Source organism: Anolis sagrei, chromosome 6 (genome assembly GCF_037176765.1).
Source record: "Anolis sagrei isolate rAnoSag1 chromosome 6, rAnoSag1.mat, whole genome shotgun sequence".
Lineage (NCBI taxonomy): Eukaryota > Metazoa > Chordata > Lepidosauria > Squamata > Dactyloidae > Anolis > Anolis sagrei.
Window position 1 is genome coordinate 94,332,719 of NC_090026.1, and position 17,284 is coordinate 94,350,002.

Sequence of the window (17,284 nt, forward strand, 5' to 3'; positions counted from 1 at the left end):
CCAAAGTACTTCATCGTTGCCTCTAATATCCTTCCCTCCAGTGAGCAGCCGGGCATTATTTCCTGGAATATGGACTGGCTGGATCTTCTTGCAGTCCAAGACACTCACAGAATGTTCCTCCAACACCACAGTTCAAAAGTGTCTATCTTCTTTTGCTCAGTCTTCCTTATGGTTCAGCTCTCACACCCCATAGGTTACTATGGGGAATACCATTGCTTTAACTATGTGGATTTTCGTTGCAGTATGATGTCTCTACTCTTCACTATTTTATTGAAATTGGTCATTGCTCTCCTCCCAAGAAGTAAGCGTCTTCTGATTTCCTGGCTGCAGTCTGCGTCTGCAGTAATCTTTGCTCCTAGAAATACAAAGTCTGTCACTGCCTCCATGTTTTCTCCCTCTATTTGCCAGTTATTGATCAGTCCAGTTGCCATAATCGTAGTTTTTTTATGTTTAATTGCAACCCAGCTTTTGCACTTTCTTCTTTCACTTTGGTTAGAAGGCTCCTCAGTTCCTCCTCGCTTTCAGCTATCAAAGTGCTATCATTTCTTCCAGCAATTTTAACTCCAACCTTGGATTCATCAAGCCCTGCACATCGTATAATGTGTTCTGCATACAAGTTGAACAAGTTGGGTGAGAGTATACAGCCCTGCCGCATGGCTTTCCCAATCTTGAACCAGTCTGTTGTTTCATGGTCTGTTCTTACTGTTGCTACTTGGTCCTTATACAGATTCCTCAGCAGAGAGGCAAGGTGACTTGATATCCCCATACCACCAAGAACTTGCCACTATTTATTATGATCCACACAGTCAAAGGCTTTAGAATAGTTAATAAAACAGAAATAGATGTTTTTCTGAAACGTCTTGCCTTTCTCCATTATACAGAGGATATTGGCAATCTGGTCTCTCGTTCCTCTGCCTTTTCTAAACCCAGTTTGTACATCTGGCAGCTCTCGTTCCATGTATTGCTGGAGTCTACCTTGTAGGATCTTGAGCGTTACCTTACTGGCATGAGAAATAAGGGCCACTGAATGGAAGTTTGAACATTCTTTAGCATTCCCCCCTTTTTTTTGGTATGGGGATATAAGTTGATTTTTTCCCCAGTCTGATGACCATTCTTGTGTTTTCCATATATGCTGGCATATGGCATGCATCACCTTGACAGCATCCTCTTTCAAGATTTGAAAACTATTAAAAATAAACAATTAAAACCGATTAGATGTCCCTTTTGAGTTTCCGTGAAGCCTGGGGGCTGCATTTTCACTGCAGAATTAATGCAGTTTGACATCACTTTAACTGTCATGGGCTCAATGCTATGGTGCCTTGCCAAATCGCAGCTCCCATGATTCCATAGTATTGAGTGATGGCAGTTAAAGTGCTATCGAACTGCACCCAATTGTTAAGTTCCTAGAGAGGTCAGGAAAATGATTCCCAGTCTATACAATTGTAGAGCTTGTGTGTACGATGGACCCAGGCCACTCCAAAATTGTAGAGTCAACCCTTCATATCCATGGATTCTGTATCCACAGATTCAACTGTTCTTAGCATAGACATTTCCTCCTCCCTCCCCCAATAAAATAAACTTTGATTTTGCTATTCCATATAAGGAACACCATGATACTATGCCATTGTATATAATGACATTCATAGATTTGGGGATCCACAGAGTTCCTAGAACCAAATCCCAGAGGATACCAAGAGCCCACTGCACACATGAGCTGCTTGTAAAGGCAGTTCAGAACATCATGCTTTTCTAGGTGATTGTTTTGCTCAGGAAAAGGGCCCACCCATAACGCCTTTCCAAGTAGCTTTGATCCTAGCTTTTCACCTTTTCTTAGATCACCAACAATGTTCTCATAGGAAATCAATGTTTGTGTGGAAATAATAGCAGCCATTTCCTCCTCTCATATTTCTTGCAGTAAGACTGGCATCATTTCAGAATTTGTGCGATCTATAAGGCCAAAACCTTTCATAGGGTGCCTTAACTGTAGAATTAATGCAGTTTGACACCACCTTAACTACTATGACTGAACACTATAAAATCCTGGGATTTGTGGTTTGGTGAGGTACTCAAACTCTTGGACAGAGAAGGATAATGACCCTATAAAACATATGATCGTGGACCTGAATGGATCACCGATTAAACTGAATTATTAAATTGTTTAGGGAAGATACAAGGGACAGTTTTCTGTGAAATAGTAGTGAAAGTCTTTATGAAACGTACAATGCCTGATCTATGAGAATCTATGAAATTATGGAAGGGCCTGCTGCTGGGAAAATTAAGGATATAGAAGAGAATAGAATAGCTTTATTGTTATTGTGCTATTGCACTTCAAAATTAAATGCCTTCCCCAGCACACACCACAAAACAAAACACCCATGCCTCCAAAACCCAACCACCACCATACAGCCCCTAATGCTACATCAGTGCGAAACCATGGAGTTCAATATAGCCACAGCTCTAGGATAAAAGCTATCTCTCAGTCTGTTTAGGAGCATGGTGTCTAGATCTACCCCTCTATTCCGCTTTGGTTAGACCACACCTGGAATATTGTGTCCAATTCTGGGCACCACAATTCAAGAGAGATATTGACAAGCTGGAATGTGTCCGGAGGAGGGCGACTAAAATGATCAAAGGTCTGGAGAACAAGCCCTATGAGGAGTGGCTTAAGAAGCTGGGCATGTTTAGCCTGAAGGCTGAGAGGAGATATGATAGCCATGTGTAAATATGTGAGAGGAAGCCACAGGGAGGAGGGAGCAAGCTTGTTTTCTGCTGCCCTGGAGACTAGGACACAGAACAATGGCTTCAAATTACAAGAAAGGTGATTCCATCTCAACATTAAGAAGAACTTCCTGACTGTGAGAGCCGTTCAGCAGTGGAACTCTCTGCCCCAGAGTGTGGTGGAGGCTCCTTCTTTGGAAGCTTTTAAACAGAGGCTGGATGGCCATCTGTCTGGGGTGATTTGAATGCAATATTCCTGCTTCTTGGCAGGGGGTTGGACTGGATGGCCCATGAGGTCTCTTCCAACTCTTTGTTCTATGAATCTATGATTCTATGTTTGTTCTTGTCTTTGTCACCCTGTATCATCTGCCAGATGGCAATAACTCAGAAAAAAATATGCTAGGTGAGATGAATCCCAAAAAAATCTCTGAGCATTCTTAAGGCTGCAGGACCTATAAAGTTCTTTCAAAGAGGGAAGAGGGCAACCAGCGATTCTCTGTGCAGTAGTAGTGACCCTTTGGAGCATCCTCCTATCTACCAGTGCTATTACAGAACCATGCATAGATATAGTAGGTTAGATCACTCTATAGCACAGTGGTACAAAGTCACCAGCAGACATTCAGTTGTTGGTTCCTTAGAAGTCTCAAGAGGGCCCAGGAGAGGCTGTACTACCTAACAAATGCTGCTGTATGGGTGCCCCAGATCAGATCCTCCTTAACAGTGACACCCAGGAACTTAAAATTGGTCTCCATTTATGACCAAGGGCTGGATTTCTGGTCTGTTCTTTCTATAGGCCTCAATGAGCTCCTTAGTCTTATTGAAGTTAAGAATCAGATTATTGACCCTGTGCTACAAGAGCAGACGATCCATCTCATCCTTATAGGCAGACTCATCCAGCTGTTAGGAATTGTGGGAGTTGTCCAAAACACCTGGAGGGCCGAAGCAAAGCAAAATAATCTATAAAGGACCATTGACAAAGCAACCCATCTAGGAATTGTGTTAAAATAATCTGGTCCCAGTATAACTGCAGCCAGTTTTGGATGGGGTTACTCTCCCCCTGAAAGCCCATGTTTGCAGTTTGGGAGGTCTCCTGGACCCATCTCTCCAAATGTCAGCTCAGATAGATGCAATGACCAGGAGTGCTTACTGTTAGCTTTGGTTGATACACCAACTAGGCCCCTCCCCAGAACTGGAAGACCTATTGGTAGTAGTGCACACACTGTTAACCTCATAGTTGGACTTCTGCAACACACGCCACACTGGGCTACCACTGTACTAAGTTCAGAGACCCCTGTTAGTTCAAAATATGGTGCCTGATTGGTTACAGATACATCTGGAAGTGTCCACATTACTCCAATATTAAAATCACTCTGCTAGTTGCCAATTAGTTTCTGTCAAAGTACAAAATATTGGTTATTACCTTGAGAGCTCTACATGGTTTGCAACCAGGTTATCTGCAAGATTGTCTGTACTTGTATAATCTGTCTCTGGTCCTCTAGGGGACATTTACTTCAACCAACCAGGACTAGATTGGCAACTGTCACCCAGAGGAACTTTTTATTGGCCTCCAGTAGACTATGGAATGTTCTGCCAGAAGAGCATCAATAGGTAACAGCTTAACTAAAATTTTAAAGCATTAAAGACCTATCTCTTCCCTCATTCCTACCCAGTCAGTTTTAAACTATGGTTTTTAAATTGTCAGTTTGTAGGTATGGATTATTGTAATATGTAATATTTAATCTTGTGTTCAGACTTCTTCATTTATGTGTTTTAAATGGTTTTCAGTGTTTTTAGTTACCTATTGTATTTCAGTTCTATGTTGCGCCCTGTCTTCAGCTTTCAGGAGAGATGGGTAATGATGATTTCCTTTGATTTCCTTCCACCTTCATGATGGTTAGGGATGTAGGACCCTTGCAAAACTGAAAAATTACAAATAACTCTGTCAACCCACCCCAATATACCCCACAGAATCCTTTCCCCCCCCTTTCTTATATATCAGACCTCCTCTGCTCATTCACTTCTTCCCCACTCACTCCTCCTTTCCCCAACTCTCACCATCTTGTCTTCTGTCTATCAGGACAACCATGGATGCCACTACCTGTCATCCCATCACAAGCATCAGCCTGTGGTGGTAGTGGTGGGGGACCAAAAGAGTTAGCTGGGGAGAGATTGGTGTGAAAGGGCTTTAAACTTAGGTAGAGGCTTGTGGTCTTATGATGACAATGAGATGTGGCAATGGAGAGACAAAGGGCACATCTACACTGACTATTTGATACAGTTTCAAACTAGCTTCAGTGTGCAGTGATTAGATTACGCATGATACAAAAGTTTGCTTTAAATTAAGAAAAATAAAGTCAGGAGGAAGTCTGAAGTAAAGCTTTAATGTGCATCTACATAATCAGCTCCACAGAATGTGAATCACTGTGTGCACACCCAAAGCACTCTGCCGATCTGCACATGTGTTTTCCAGCTCAGGGATAGGAAAGAAACTACTTTCTCCAATCCCAGAATTGATTGAATCATGAACTGGTTCCAGGATTTCCAATGTAACCATCCGTATATTCAGTATGCAGGGGTTCAGTATGCAAATAATTACACTGGAAATCATGGAACCAGTTCAAGGTTTTACGCAAACTGCAGAGACTGGATGGTCTCCAATTGATTCTAGGAGTGGAGAAAGTAGTTTATTTCCTATCCCTGTGCTGGAAAGCCCCCCGTAGCACAAAGGGTTAAACCCTTGTGCTGACAAGACTTCTGACTGTTAGGTCAGTGTTTGAATCTGGGGAGAGCGGGTTGAGCTCCCTCTGTCAGCTCCAGCTCCCCATGCGGGGACATAAGAGAAGTCTCCCAGAAGGATGATAAAACATCAAACATCCGGGCACCCCCTGGGCAACATCCTTGCAGATGGCCAATTCTCTCACACCAGAAGTGACTTGCAGTTTCTCAAGTTGCTCCTGCGACACACACACACAAAATGTGCATACTGAAACCGCTTCGTTCTATGCTAGTTTCAAACTGCTGATGTGATCAGTGCTTGGGTAGGAGGGTGGGAGAGGAGCAAAAACAAAGGGGTTTCTAATGTGGGTGGGAAGGGGAGCAAGAAGGAAGGAGTTTCTAACCTGGGTGTTGCTTTGATGGGAAGGTGTAGAGTGGAGCAAAAAACAAAGGAGTATCAAATGTGGGTAGTCAAGTGGGAAGGGAAGGAAAAAGGAAGGTGCTTCTAACCTTATTGTTGCTTGGATGGGAAGATGGTGAGCAGAGCAAGAAGGAAGATGTTTCTAACCTGGGTGTTGCTTTGATAGAAAGGTGGAGAGGGGAGCAAGAAAAAGAAAGTTTCTCATCTGGGTGTTGCTTTGATGTGGAGGTGGGGAGGAAGCTACTGAGGAAGGCCACATCGAAGACTGCTCTGAGAAACTTTTTAGTAGTACTCCAAGTAGGTAGATTTGTGTTTTCCCCTCTATTTTGTGTTTCCCTCCTTCTCATGTTATCTGGGTATTGTAGCTGACTGTCCTTCTTAGCTAGCTGGCAAACTATATGGAACAATATCAAGAGAGGAGGGATTAAGGCATTGCCTGATGCACAGGGTACAGAATTAGAAGACATCAGCCAGGATGAAACACTCACTCCAGCTAGGAAGCGCAATTCCTGACTCACAACAAATGCAAGGTGATTGCTAGTCCACAGAATGTGAAGGCAGTAAGGCCTCCATACCCATAGGCCCCTAACATTTAATGTTGTCTCATGTTAAAGGTTGGTTTTAAAACTTTATTTGCATTAGTTCTTTTGGTTTTGAGCAGTCTCATTAATTTGCATGAATATTGTTTGCTGTGGCACATCCAGATTTCAAGAACTCCAGAACATTGTATTTGCTATACTGTTTACTGCTTCAGTACTCCTCAAATTTCATTGTGTGTTACTGTCAAAAGTTGGCATCAGCCCAGCCCACCTACTGTTCTGTACTCGTCAATATTTGTGAACTTTTAATAAAAATAAACACAACAGTAGCTTTAAAGGAAAATAACATTCTTTTATGTTATTATTTACACATGTATACCAGTTAGGTGATTATGGAAGGCAAATGGGAAAGAAAACGGTGAAGGTGGAATATAGGCTAGGAGAATTCCCATGTCCATTGCATGGTGGACATCTAGCCTACTGGGGGTGAAAGCCCATCAAGCCTTATATACATCAACTGTAGTCAGTATTTTAATATTCAGTTGTAACCCTGCATTTTTTCCTGAATTTATTTTATGAGTCATTGCTATTGTGTGTGTGTGTGTGTAGAGGGTCATCTACATATCTTAAATTACTAAGGTTTCTTCCTCCAGTTTTCATACTCTTTCTCACCGTATCATGCCATATGATATGCTTGCATATAAATGAAACAGATTGAGTGATAGGATGCACCCTTGTCTGACACTTTTACCTATTGGAAACTCTTCTGTTTCTTCATGTTTTGTCCTAATAATGGTGGTCTCTTGTCCAAAGTTGCAATGTTGTCACATTCCCATTTTATGGTGAGCTGGCAGTTTTCATATTCTTTAGAGCCAAAAGCTTTGCTCCCCTCTATAAAACACAGGTTGCTTTTCTTACTCCCAAGTAAATGTGTATAGGACAGAGTGCATCCGGCCCCATTTAATCCTGTGAAGACTCAACTATCCTCACCTTTTTAGTTCTTGATCCTTTAGTGCCCCTTTAGTACTGAGAGGGCTGAACTACACAGAAGTTTTAGTGATACAATTTTGCCAAAGTTTTGGTGGTACATTTTTTACTCCCAACTTAGTCCTGCATTGGGGCCAGTATCCATGTCCACTGGGGCACCTTACAGTGAAATGTCTGCCATTTTCATACGCTGAAACTCCTGATATACGATTTGAAGTCATGTTGATACTATTTAACAGAATAGGAATAGTTTATTTGAGAGTTCAGCATCTTGGATAGCTCATTTAATGTTTGGACTATTTATTTATTTATTTATTTATTTATTTATTTACTGCATTTGTTGACCGCCGTTCTCAGCCCTAGGGCGACTCACGGCGGTGTACAACATATAAAAACAGTTTACAATAAGGGAATATCACACAATAATATCAACATAACTATCAATAATACAATTACACTAAATCATCCGCGCCGTCTCATCGTAGAATCATAAACCAATCTCGTTATCCATATTCCGTTCCAGTCATCATTGCCAATTGTTGTAGCACTTAGTCAAACGCCTTCTCAAATAACCATGTCTTTAGTCTTTTGCGGAATGTCATAAGGGAGGGCGCCTGTCTGATGTCTACAGGGAGGGTGTTCCACAGCCGGGGGGCCACCACCGAGAAGGCCCTATCCCTCGTCCCCGCCAGGCGTGCCTGTGAGGCAGGCGGGATCGAGAGAAGGGCCTCCCCAGACGATCTCAAGGTCCTCGTGGGCTCATAGGCCGAGATGCGGTCAGAAAGGTATTTTGGGCCGGAACCGTTTAGGGCTTTGTAGGCCAACACCAGCACCTTAAATTGGGCCCGGTAGCAGATCGGCAGCCAGTGGAGCTGGAACAACAAGGGTGTTGTGTGCGCCCTGCGTCCCGCTCCTGTTAGTAACATGGCTGCCGCGCGCTGGACTAGCTGAAGCTTCCGGGCCGTCTTCAAGGACAGCCCCATGTAGAGAGCATTGCAGTAGTCAAGGTGGGATGTGACCAGAGCGTGTACTACCATGGCCAAGTCAGACTTCCTGAGGTACGGGCGCAGCTGGCGCACAAGCCTAAGCTGTGCAAATGCTCCCCTGGTCACCGCTGAAACCTGGGGATCCAGGCTCAACGATGAATCCAGGATCACACCCAAGCTGCGAACCTGCGCCTTCAAGGGGAGTGCGACCCCATCCAGCACAGGCTGTAACCCTATACCCTGTTCGGCCTTGCGACTGACCAGGAGTACCTCTGTCTGGATTTAATTTCAATTTGTTCGCCCTCATCCAGACCATTACAGCGGCCAGGCACCGGTTCAGGACCTCGACAGCCTCCTTAGTAGCAGGTGGAAAGGAATGACAGAGTTGGACATCATCTGCGTACAGATGACACCGCACCCCGAAACTCCGGATGATCTCACCCAGCGGCTTCATGTAGATGTTAAACAGCATGGGGGACAGTATAGAGCCCTGTGGAACCCCACAAGTCAAAGGCTGTGGTGTTGAACAGGTGTCCCCCAATAACACCTGGAGCAGATTCAACTCTCTATTGGTATGTAAGGCACCAGCTACCATAACACACATGTTTAATTTCCTTGATGGTCTCCAAGAAATACTTGTTAATGTAGAGTTCAGTGGTACTTTTTTTCCCATAGGCACTTTGTAAAAAGCTACAGGGCCCCAAAGATGTTATATAAAAACCAAGTGATTAAGTATGACAAATATCTTACTTTATGTTAGGTAAGACAAATGTTTTCATGCTTTGCCAATAGTGTGAGGCTGGAAAACTGGCAGTACAAAGACTAAAGAATGGTTGCCCTGTTGAGGTGTGTTGGGAGCTGTTCCACCTTTTAGCCACAAATCTTAATGGTGGCATAGCAGGAGTTGGTGCCCCAGTAGCCATTCAGCTATGTGCTTCCATTAATTCAATTTCATCAAGCATACTGTTGTGCACTGACAGCTCAGTTAGCTTTTGGGAAATGAGGCAGTCAGCACCACCAGAATCTTTCTTTGTAATCTAGGGCTTCATGAAAAGAACTGATGTATGGTTTATCATTTTCTGAAATAGGTTAGCAGTTGGTTTTCTCTTGACTGCCAAAGATGCTACAAAGAACAGTTATCACAAGGGAATTTACGCCTGTAACAGTTACATAGAAATCTCTCTATCACTGCAGCACTGTATTTGGAAAAATAATAAAAACATCATGAATTATTTAAAACTTGCAATGCATTACACTGACAAGCCATCCCAGTTTGCTATTATTTTATTTGTTACATTATGGAAAACCGGCTTGGGGATGCTGGAATTTCTAGTCCAAAAAAGTAAAATCTGCTTCCATTAAATATATTAAGAACTTGCCAGTGTCTAGACAACATTCCCACCACCACCTCTTATGAATATATGTGTATATGACAGATTATATACATCTGTGAGTTAAACTGGAGTCCACTCATTTGGGACAAAGAAAGGGTTAAATATATGTTTGAAAGGAAATCTCTCCAGTAATCAGGTTTACCTCTATGAAAACATGACAGAAATGCAACTCCTCAACTATACATCTTTAGAGTCAAATATGCCTATAAAAAGTAGATATAGATAAGAATACTGCAGACAGACAGTGGATTGGGCATCTTGTATCCAGGCAATATCCAGACTGACCCAGAGACCGAGCAGAGGGTTCAGTTCCACAGTCACTAACTCTTGTTAAATTGAGTATACCTGTAATGTTTCTCAGCCAGTCTTACTATATTTATAGTGTTTTTCTGTCCCTTGGTAAGATGGAGCCAGACAGAAATAACTTAGTGTTTGAGATTTCAGAGCCTCATATCTAGGAATTAGCTCTGCCCCCTAACATCATTAACCATGGTGATGCCATTAAACATGTCAGCAGTTACTTAGAGCATATTTTAAAATGCAGAATTTACAAATGAAAATAACATTTTTCTGGTTGGAGAACCTATTTTTTCAGATTTTGTTTTGAACAGAAAATATAATCTCTCAGCTCTGTTGTTGATTATTTTCTTTCCCAAGCCCTGCATTTAGTGTTTCCATCAACCAGTGTTTTTCACTGGGCATCTTCCCTTTCCTTTAACAGTCTGAGTTGTTGAATCCTTCACTATTGAATTCATCATAATTATAATTATCCTACTAATAGTATTCATTTTGCAATTGGGGTATAATGCTAGTAGTTATGGGGAAAACAGCAATGAACCAACAGGGCAATAGAGTCCAATATATGTTCATCCATTCAGAATTAAGTCCTCTTCCATTTAAAAGATGTATGCTTAAAACCATGGTTTTAACATTTTCAGGACAGGGGAAGAGAAGGAGTTGCAGAGAGAGGCACAGAGGAAGATAATCATAAATATAGCAAGGAGACTTGAATGGGAGAGAAAGTGATAGATGGTGAAGGAGAGACAAAAAAGAAAGACAATCATGAATGTAACCAGGAGAGGTGGATGTGAAAGAAAGTGATGGATGGATGGAGATGGAGGGACAACATACAGTTAGAACTACAGAGAGAGGGAAAGAATGAGTACATTAGGAGATGTGGGTAGTGAGAGAGTGAAAATGTGTGTGTGGGAGAAAGGGAGAATGAAAGGGAAAATATTTAGTCAGAATTTGCTCAGTGAGGAGGAGAGAAAGCGATTGAGAGAACATAGAAATGAATCAACAGCCAAACTAGAGCTGAAGAAGAATCGTATTGATTTTGTTTTGCTATTAGTCGTACAATCTACTTGTGCTTCACTCTAGTCAAGGAATTACACTGGAGCTTCAAACATATGGGGCTGAACAAGGGAAGTGGCAACAGATCGGCAAAAGCTAATATCAAGGTAATGTTGGAGTTCAGCCTGTGACTGTGTCTAATGATCAGGGCACTCTAGATGTTGGGAGTGACAATGAGGTTTGTGTGTCTAGATGCAAAGAATGACAATGGGATTCCTGTTCAATGTGTCTTTTCTGATGGGAATGTTCCTGAAGGGTTTGGGATGATGGTCTGTTCCCTGGGCCTGAATTGCTACCAGAGAATCCCCAAGGCTTTGAGCCTGAGAAAGGCTCAGCACCTGGGCCAGCTGCAGAAATTAATGAGCCAATAGATAGGAGAAGTGCTTTTAGTCAGCAAAGACAAACAAACCAGATTGTGGGAGAAACTGATAGCAAATTCAAAGATGAAAATAAATCCATTCCTGGCCGCTTGGGATATAGATTAGGAGATAAAAATGCCAACTACAGAATCTGTAGCCAGACGAAGCAATGTTGGAATTGAGTCAAGACTTCATCTCAGGTCCCTGGAAGCCTTGCCTTGGATAGATTCCTGTGTCAAGTGCCTTGTTTGATTCATGCTCAAGTTTTGGAGTTTTACTTTGGAAGTTCCAGTATTTGTTTTCATGAACTCGGATGGACTAATTTCCTGGACTATTTGTTTTTATCTATCTTTCTGTCTAATTGGATTTACCTATTTTTGTGGATTGCTTTTTTACTGGTACTGCTTTTAAATACCTTCAATAAACTGTTTGCATTTTACTCATCTGTGTGGTGTTTAAAGTCAGAGGGCTTTCTGGCATGGAGTGCAACAGGTAGGAGTGCAACAGGTGTTGTACCATTTCAGGGATTTCTGATGCATTGAGTAGATACTCAGCCAGCTGACTATGCCCACTTTGCCCTGGAGCAAAGTATAGTTTGAGTGGCTTTGAGAGGGACAGCAGCTATCACATGGAGCTTCTGGAGAAGGCTTGCAGTAGTAAGGGCTATCACGTGGAACTTCTGGATAAGACTTGCAGTAGTAAGGGCTAGCAATATAATACAAAACTGTAAGGCAGCATTCTTGCCCTACATTTTCTTACTTGGCCTGAAAAGATGGGCCAAACCCTGAAATTCAGCCCCAGGCCCTGACATCTGAGGACCTTAGAGGAATGAGAACTGTGCAACCCTCCAGATGTTGCAGATATCACTTAGCAATGGTAGCCAGTGGCGAGGAATGCTGACAATTTCACTTTAATTATATCTAAAAGTCCACAAAATGTGATCCCCAGATCAGAGAAATGAACCCTCAGTGCAAAATCATGACTCTCATCTAGATTCCTCTCAGTGGGGTCAGAAAATCAGGTTGATTGTGTCTAAATTGTAGAAATGATCCTGAATTTTAGAAGCTATGTGCTACAAGTTTATCTTCCAAAAGTTCTCTGAGTATTTCTTGCTCACACATTGCAGAAAAATCACTGTGTTGATTTCTGCAATGGTGCTTAAAACCAATGGTAGCTGCTCTAGATGTCTTAATAGTCTGTGATTATTTTTTAAAAAACTCCCAGTCTGTTTATTAGAGCATTTAATGTTCCAATATTTTTGGACATCTCATTGTAGCCCTGGTGAGATCAAATGCTTTTCCATAGACAGGTAAATAGATAGGCAGTTAAACAAGTCTGTTGAAACTGTAGACAGACACTGAAGTTTGGAGTCTCTGAGATTAGCGAACCTGAAATCATTGTCTTTAAGATCCTCAAAACTTACGCAAGAAAATCTTGGCAATAATTTTACTCTCATTTTATATATCATTTTACTTGATATTTAATGTCTCATGGACATTTTAACCCAATATGAACTGCAAGATGTATAAGAAAGATCAATGTAAAAAAAAAAAGTTCTGACTCTGTTCCAGCCAACTTTCATTATCATCCCTAAATTTGTACCTGATTGTACACATAATATAGATGGTTAGGAAATATAAGATAAAAGTATCTGGAAATGTAGTCAGGTCATTGACATTCATATTTGGGGACAGGGCATGTTTTGTAACTTTTGTTACGTCAATATAGTTTACTTCACACCATAAAAAGGGAGTAGATTTAGAAAACTCTTTACCTATAGAGAAGGTGGGGAGAGTTAGCTCTACAAACACATGGAAATGATGGTTTGCCTAGCATTTCTTCCGATGATTGCTATCATATTTGCCCTCAGCTCCTGAGCACCTTTCTCTCATTGAGTTTGTTGTCATAGTCACAGCTAACAATGCAGTTCTAAACAATGTTTACTTGAATGTAGAGTTCCCTGAATTCAGTTTGATTTGCTTTCTAACCTACTTAGGTTTGCCACGTGAGGCACAGTGGCATTAAACCAGTTATGACATGATATCGATGGTCACTATTATTATTATTATTATTATTATTAAACTTTATTTGTACTCCGCTAGCATCTCCCAAAGGACTCGATGCAGCTTACAAAGGCCAAGGCCTCAACACAACAACAGTAAAACAGTAACAATACAATTCAAAGCAAATTAAAACATAAGCAGCAATTAAAACAAAAACAACAACAAAACATTATACCATACGCAATAAAACCAGGGCCAGGCCAGTGATGGGTACAGATTTAAAAAGTGCTGGGTGTGGCAGGTGGTATGTTGGATTTCTGGGCAAGTGCAATGTGCAGAGAGTCTTAACTCTAATAAAGTGCTTCTGGGGCATAGTGCTGGAGGTTATTTTATTCCGGAAAAGCACATCGGAATAGCCAGGTCTTCAAGTTCTTCCTGAAGACTGCCAACGTGGGTGCTAGTCTAATGTCTTTGGGGAGGGTGTTCCAGAGTCGGGGGACAACCACAAAGAAGGCCCTGTCCCTCATCCCCACCAAACTTGCCTGCGATGCAGGTGGGATCGCAAGCAGGGCCTCTCCAGATGAATGAAGGGAACGCGTGGGTTCATAAACGGAGATGCGGTCACGCAGGTAGGCAGGTCCCAAACTGTTTAGGGCTTTGTAGGTAAGCACCTGTACCTTGAATTGGGTTCGGTAGATAAACGGCAGCCAATGGAGCTCCTTAAACAGGAGGGTTGACCTCTCTCTGTAAGGAGCACCAGTTAACATCCTGGCCGCCGCCCGTTGGACCAGTTGGAATTTCTGAGCCGTTTTCAAGGGCAGCCCCACGTAGAGCGCATTACAGTAATCCAATCTAGAGGTGACCAAGGGTTATTACTATAAAATAGTAATATAAATAGCACTACTCAGAGTTGTTCTCTAAGTATGTAACTTGCCAGATGTTTTTTACTACAATATCTATGGTCTCTTACCATTGGTCATGTTATATCAGACCGATGGGAGGTGCAGGTGAGATATCAGGAAGGTGAAAGGTTCTCAACCCTTGGTGTAGTGGTACATGGACGCCTTCTATTGATGGGGAAGGTCTGGATGGAATCTATAACCACATTAATTAACATATTGCTAAAGTGCTCCACATGATAAAAATCCTATCACATGGAGTTCTGTGACCATATTCATTTTAGACATGCTGTGCAAACACAGTATGGGAGCTCAAAAAGAGAAGAGGCAGGATTTAGGTTCATGTTCATACCTAGTACTTCAGTAAGGGTTGAGAAAATGTTTGTCTCTGTGGTAGATCTGGCCCCTGTTTTGTAACTCCTAAAGTCCCCACAATCGCTCTCAAAAGTTCAACAACTCTGGAGAGGCGTTGGTTATACTGGGATGGACTGACTTGTGACTTGGTTCAGAATATATATGTAGCTCCCTTCATTTTTGGCCAGTTCTTGAATCCTCCAAAAAGGGGACCATCATGATGTAGCTCTCTGCCCTTCAATTTAAAATTGTGTTATGCAATTGATAGGGTGGTTGAAGAGGACACTGAAGGTGTCAATCCGCATAAGAAAGAGGAAGTGTACAACACCAAATTCACCTGAGATAAGGTTTTTTCTCCCTGAAATGACTGGAATATGGGACATGACTCATAAAAAGGACTTTTTCTGTCCATCATGAGTCTAGGCTCAGAGGGAGTTGCCCTTCAATGACCTTTTTAGCTTGCAAAACAAGGCAGAAACCGGACACACTAGATGTAAGGGCTTCATTTTGATAACCATTGCCCTCATATATCTTTTTCTCTATGTGGCATCCCAGTGATGTTTGAAAACTGCCACGAACATATTGTTATGGGAAACTACATTTGAAGCATACAGTATATACAGTATAAGGATGACAAAATAAAGCAGAGACATTATCTCCATGTTATAGGTTATCTTAAAGATTAAATAAGCCTGCTCATGTCTTGAGATCTTTTGGGGAGGCCATTCTTTCTGTATCACTATCCTCACAGGTATATCCATGAAAACACAGGACACGTCTTTCTCAGTTGCTGCTCCTAGGATTGACTACACAAGTCCCTTGTTGCATCAGTTCCACAGGCTTCTGGTTCACTTCCTATTCAAAATGCTGGTGACCATCTATAAAGTCCTATGTGACTTGTGCCCAGGTTATTTAAGAACCATATTCTACCGTAAGAACCTGCCTGTGTTTTGTGATCTTATGGAGAGACCTTTCTCATTTTTGAAAATCATTGTAGGTACATCGGGTTAGAACAAAAGAGCAGGACTTTTTGGTGGCTGTTCCTAGCCTGAAGACTCCGGCTAGGAATAGCCACCAAGGACCTGAAGAGCAAGATGTAAATTGTGTAATTAACATACCTTTCTGACAAGAGCAGCACTTTTTGGTGGCTGGTATTCCCTTCCTAGAGAGTTAGACGGAAGCCTTCCTTCTTTGCTCTGTAGGGGAGCAGACTTTTTAAGAGCTATCTTTCCAGTAGAAGGGACCTTTTCTGTACTGTGTTGTTTTATATTTGTTCTTCCTTTTTAAGAGTTATACTTTTAATTGCTTTTGATTTTATTGATTATTTAGTTATAATTTCAATCTTTGCATGATGTTGCATTTTTATTTTACTTTTAACTTTTCATAGAAGCATAGAATCATAGAATTAGAAGAGACCTCATGGGCCATCCAGTCCAACCCCCTGCCAAGAAGCAGGAAAAGAAGCACCCCTGATAGATGGCCATCCCACCTCTGCTTAAAAGCTTCCAAAGAAGGAGCCTCCAAAGAAGGAGCCTCTACCACACTCAGGAGCGGAGAGTTCCACTGCTGAACAGCTCTTACAGTCAGAAAGTTCTTCCTAATATTTAGGTGGAATCTTCTTTCCTGTAGTTTGAAGTCATTGTTCCGTGTCCTAGTCTCCAGGGCAGCAGAAAACAAGCTTGCTCCCTCCTCCCTATGACTTCCCCTCACATATTTATACATGTTTATTTTGTAAGACACCTTGGGTCCTGCATTGGGAAAAAGGTTGCTGATGCAGCTGGTGATGCTGATTTACTGTGAGGTAGCTCTGATTTCACATTGGAAAGTTATAAGGGTTGCTATTTTGAGGTTGCTATTTCTGAGCAAATCTAATTTGAACACATGTAATTTAATCTGCAGAGAGGAATTGCACCTGTGGAAATATTCATGCACCATTGGGCTTCCTAAATATTTTCTCCATTACAGGAGAGGTAATACCTTAGGCTTAGGTCCAGACTATTTGACAAATCGCATCTTCCTTTATAGACCAACTCAGACACTGCGGTCATCAGAGGAGGCCCTCCTCTCAGTTCCAACCTGTCCCAAGCACAGCTGCTGGGAATGAGAGAAAGGGCCTTCTCCGTGGCTGCCCCCCCCCCCACCTCTGGAACTCCCTTCCTAAGGAGTTAAAGATGGCCTCCTCCCTCCCCGCTTTCAAGAAACTGCTGAAGACATACCTTTGCTCACTGTCTTACAAGGAGGAGGAATAGTAGTTGGTAATACTACAATTATACCTTTGATTAATAGTTGCCATCCACACCCATGCCCTGCTCACCCCACCAGCTAATAGATATCTTGAGCAATGATTAATCTATTTGCTCCAAGGTACTTGGAAATTATTTTTTCCATTCGATGTTTGATGTTTTGTCTTATGTCTGCTATAACGGGCTGTGTTTTCTTTATTTAACTTTAGTTGTTAAGTCATAATTTGTGTTTATATGTTGGGTTGTTTAAATTTTGTTAGTATGGATGTTGTTCGGGAAGATAGAATGGAATATAAATAAAGTTATTATTATT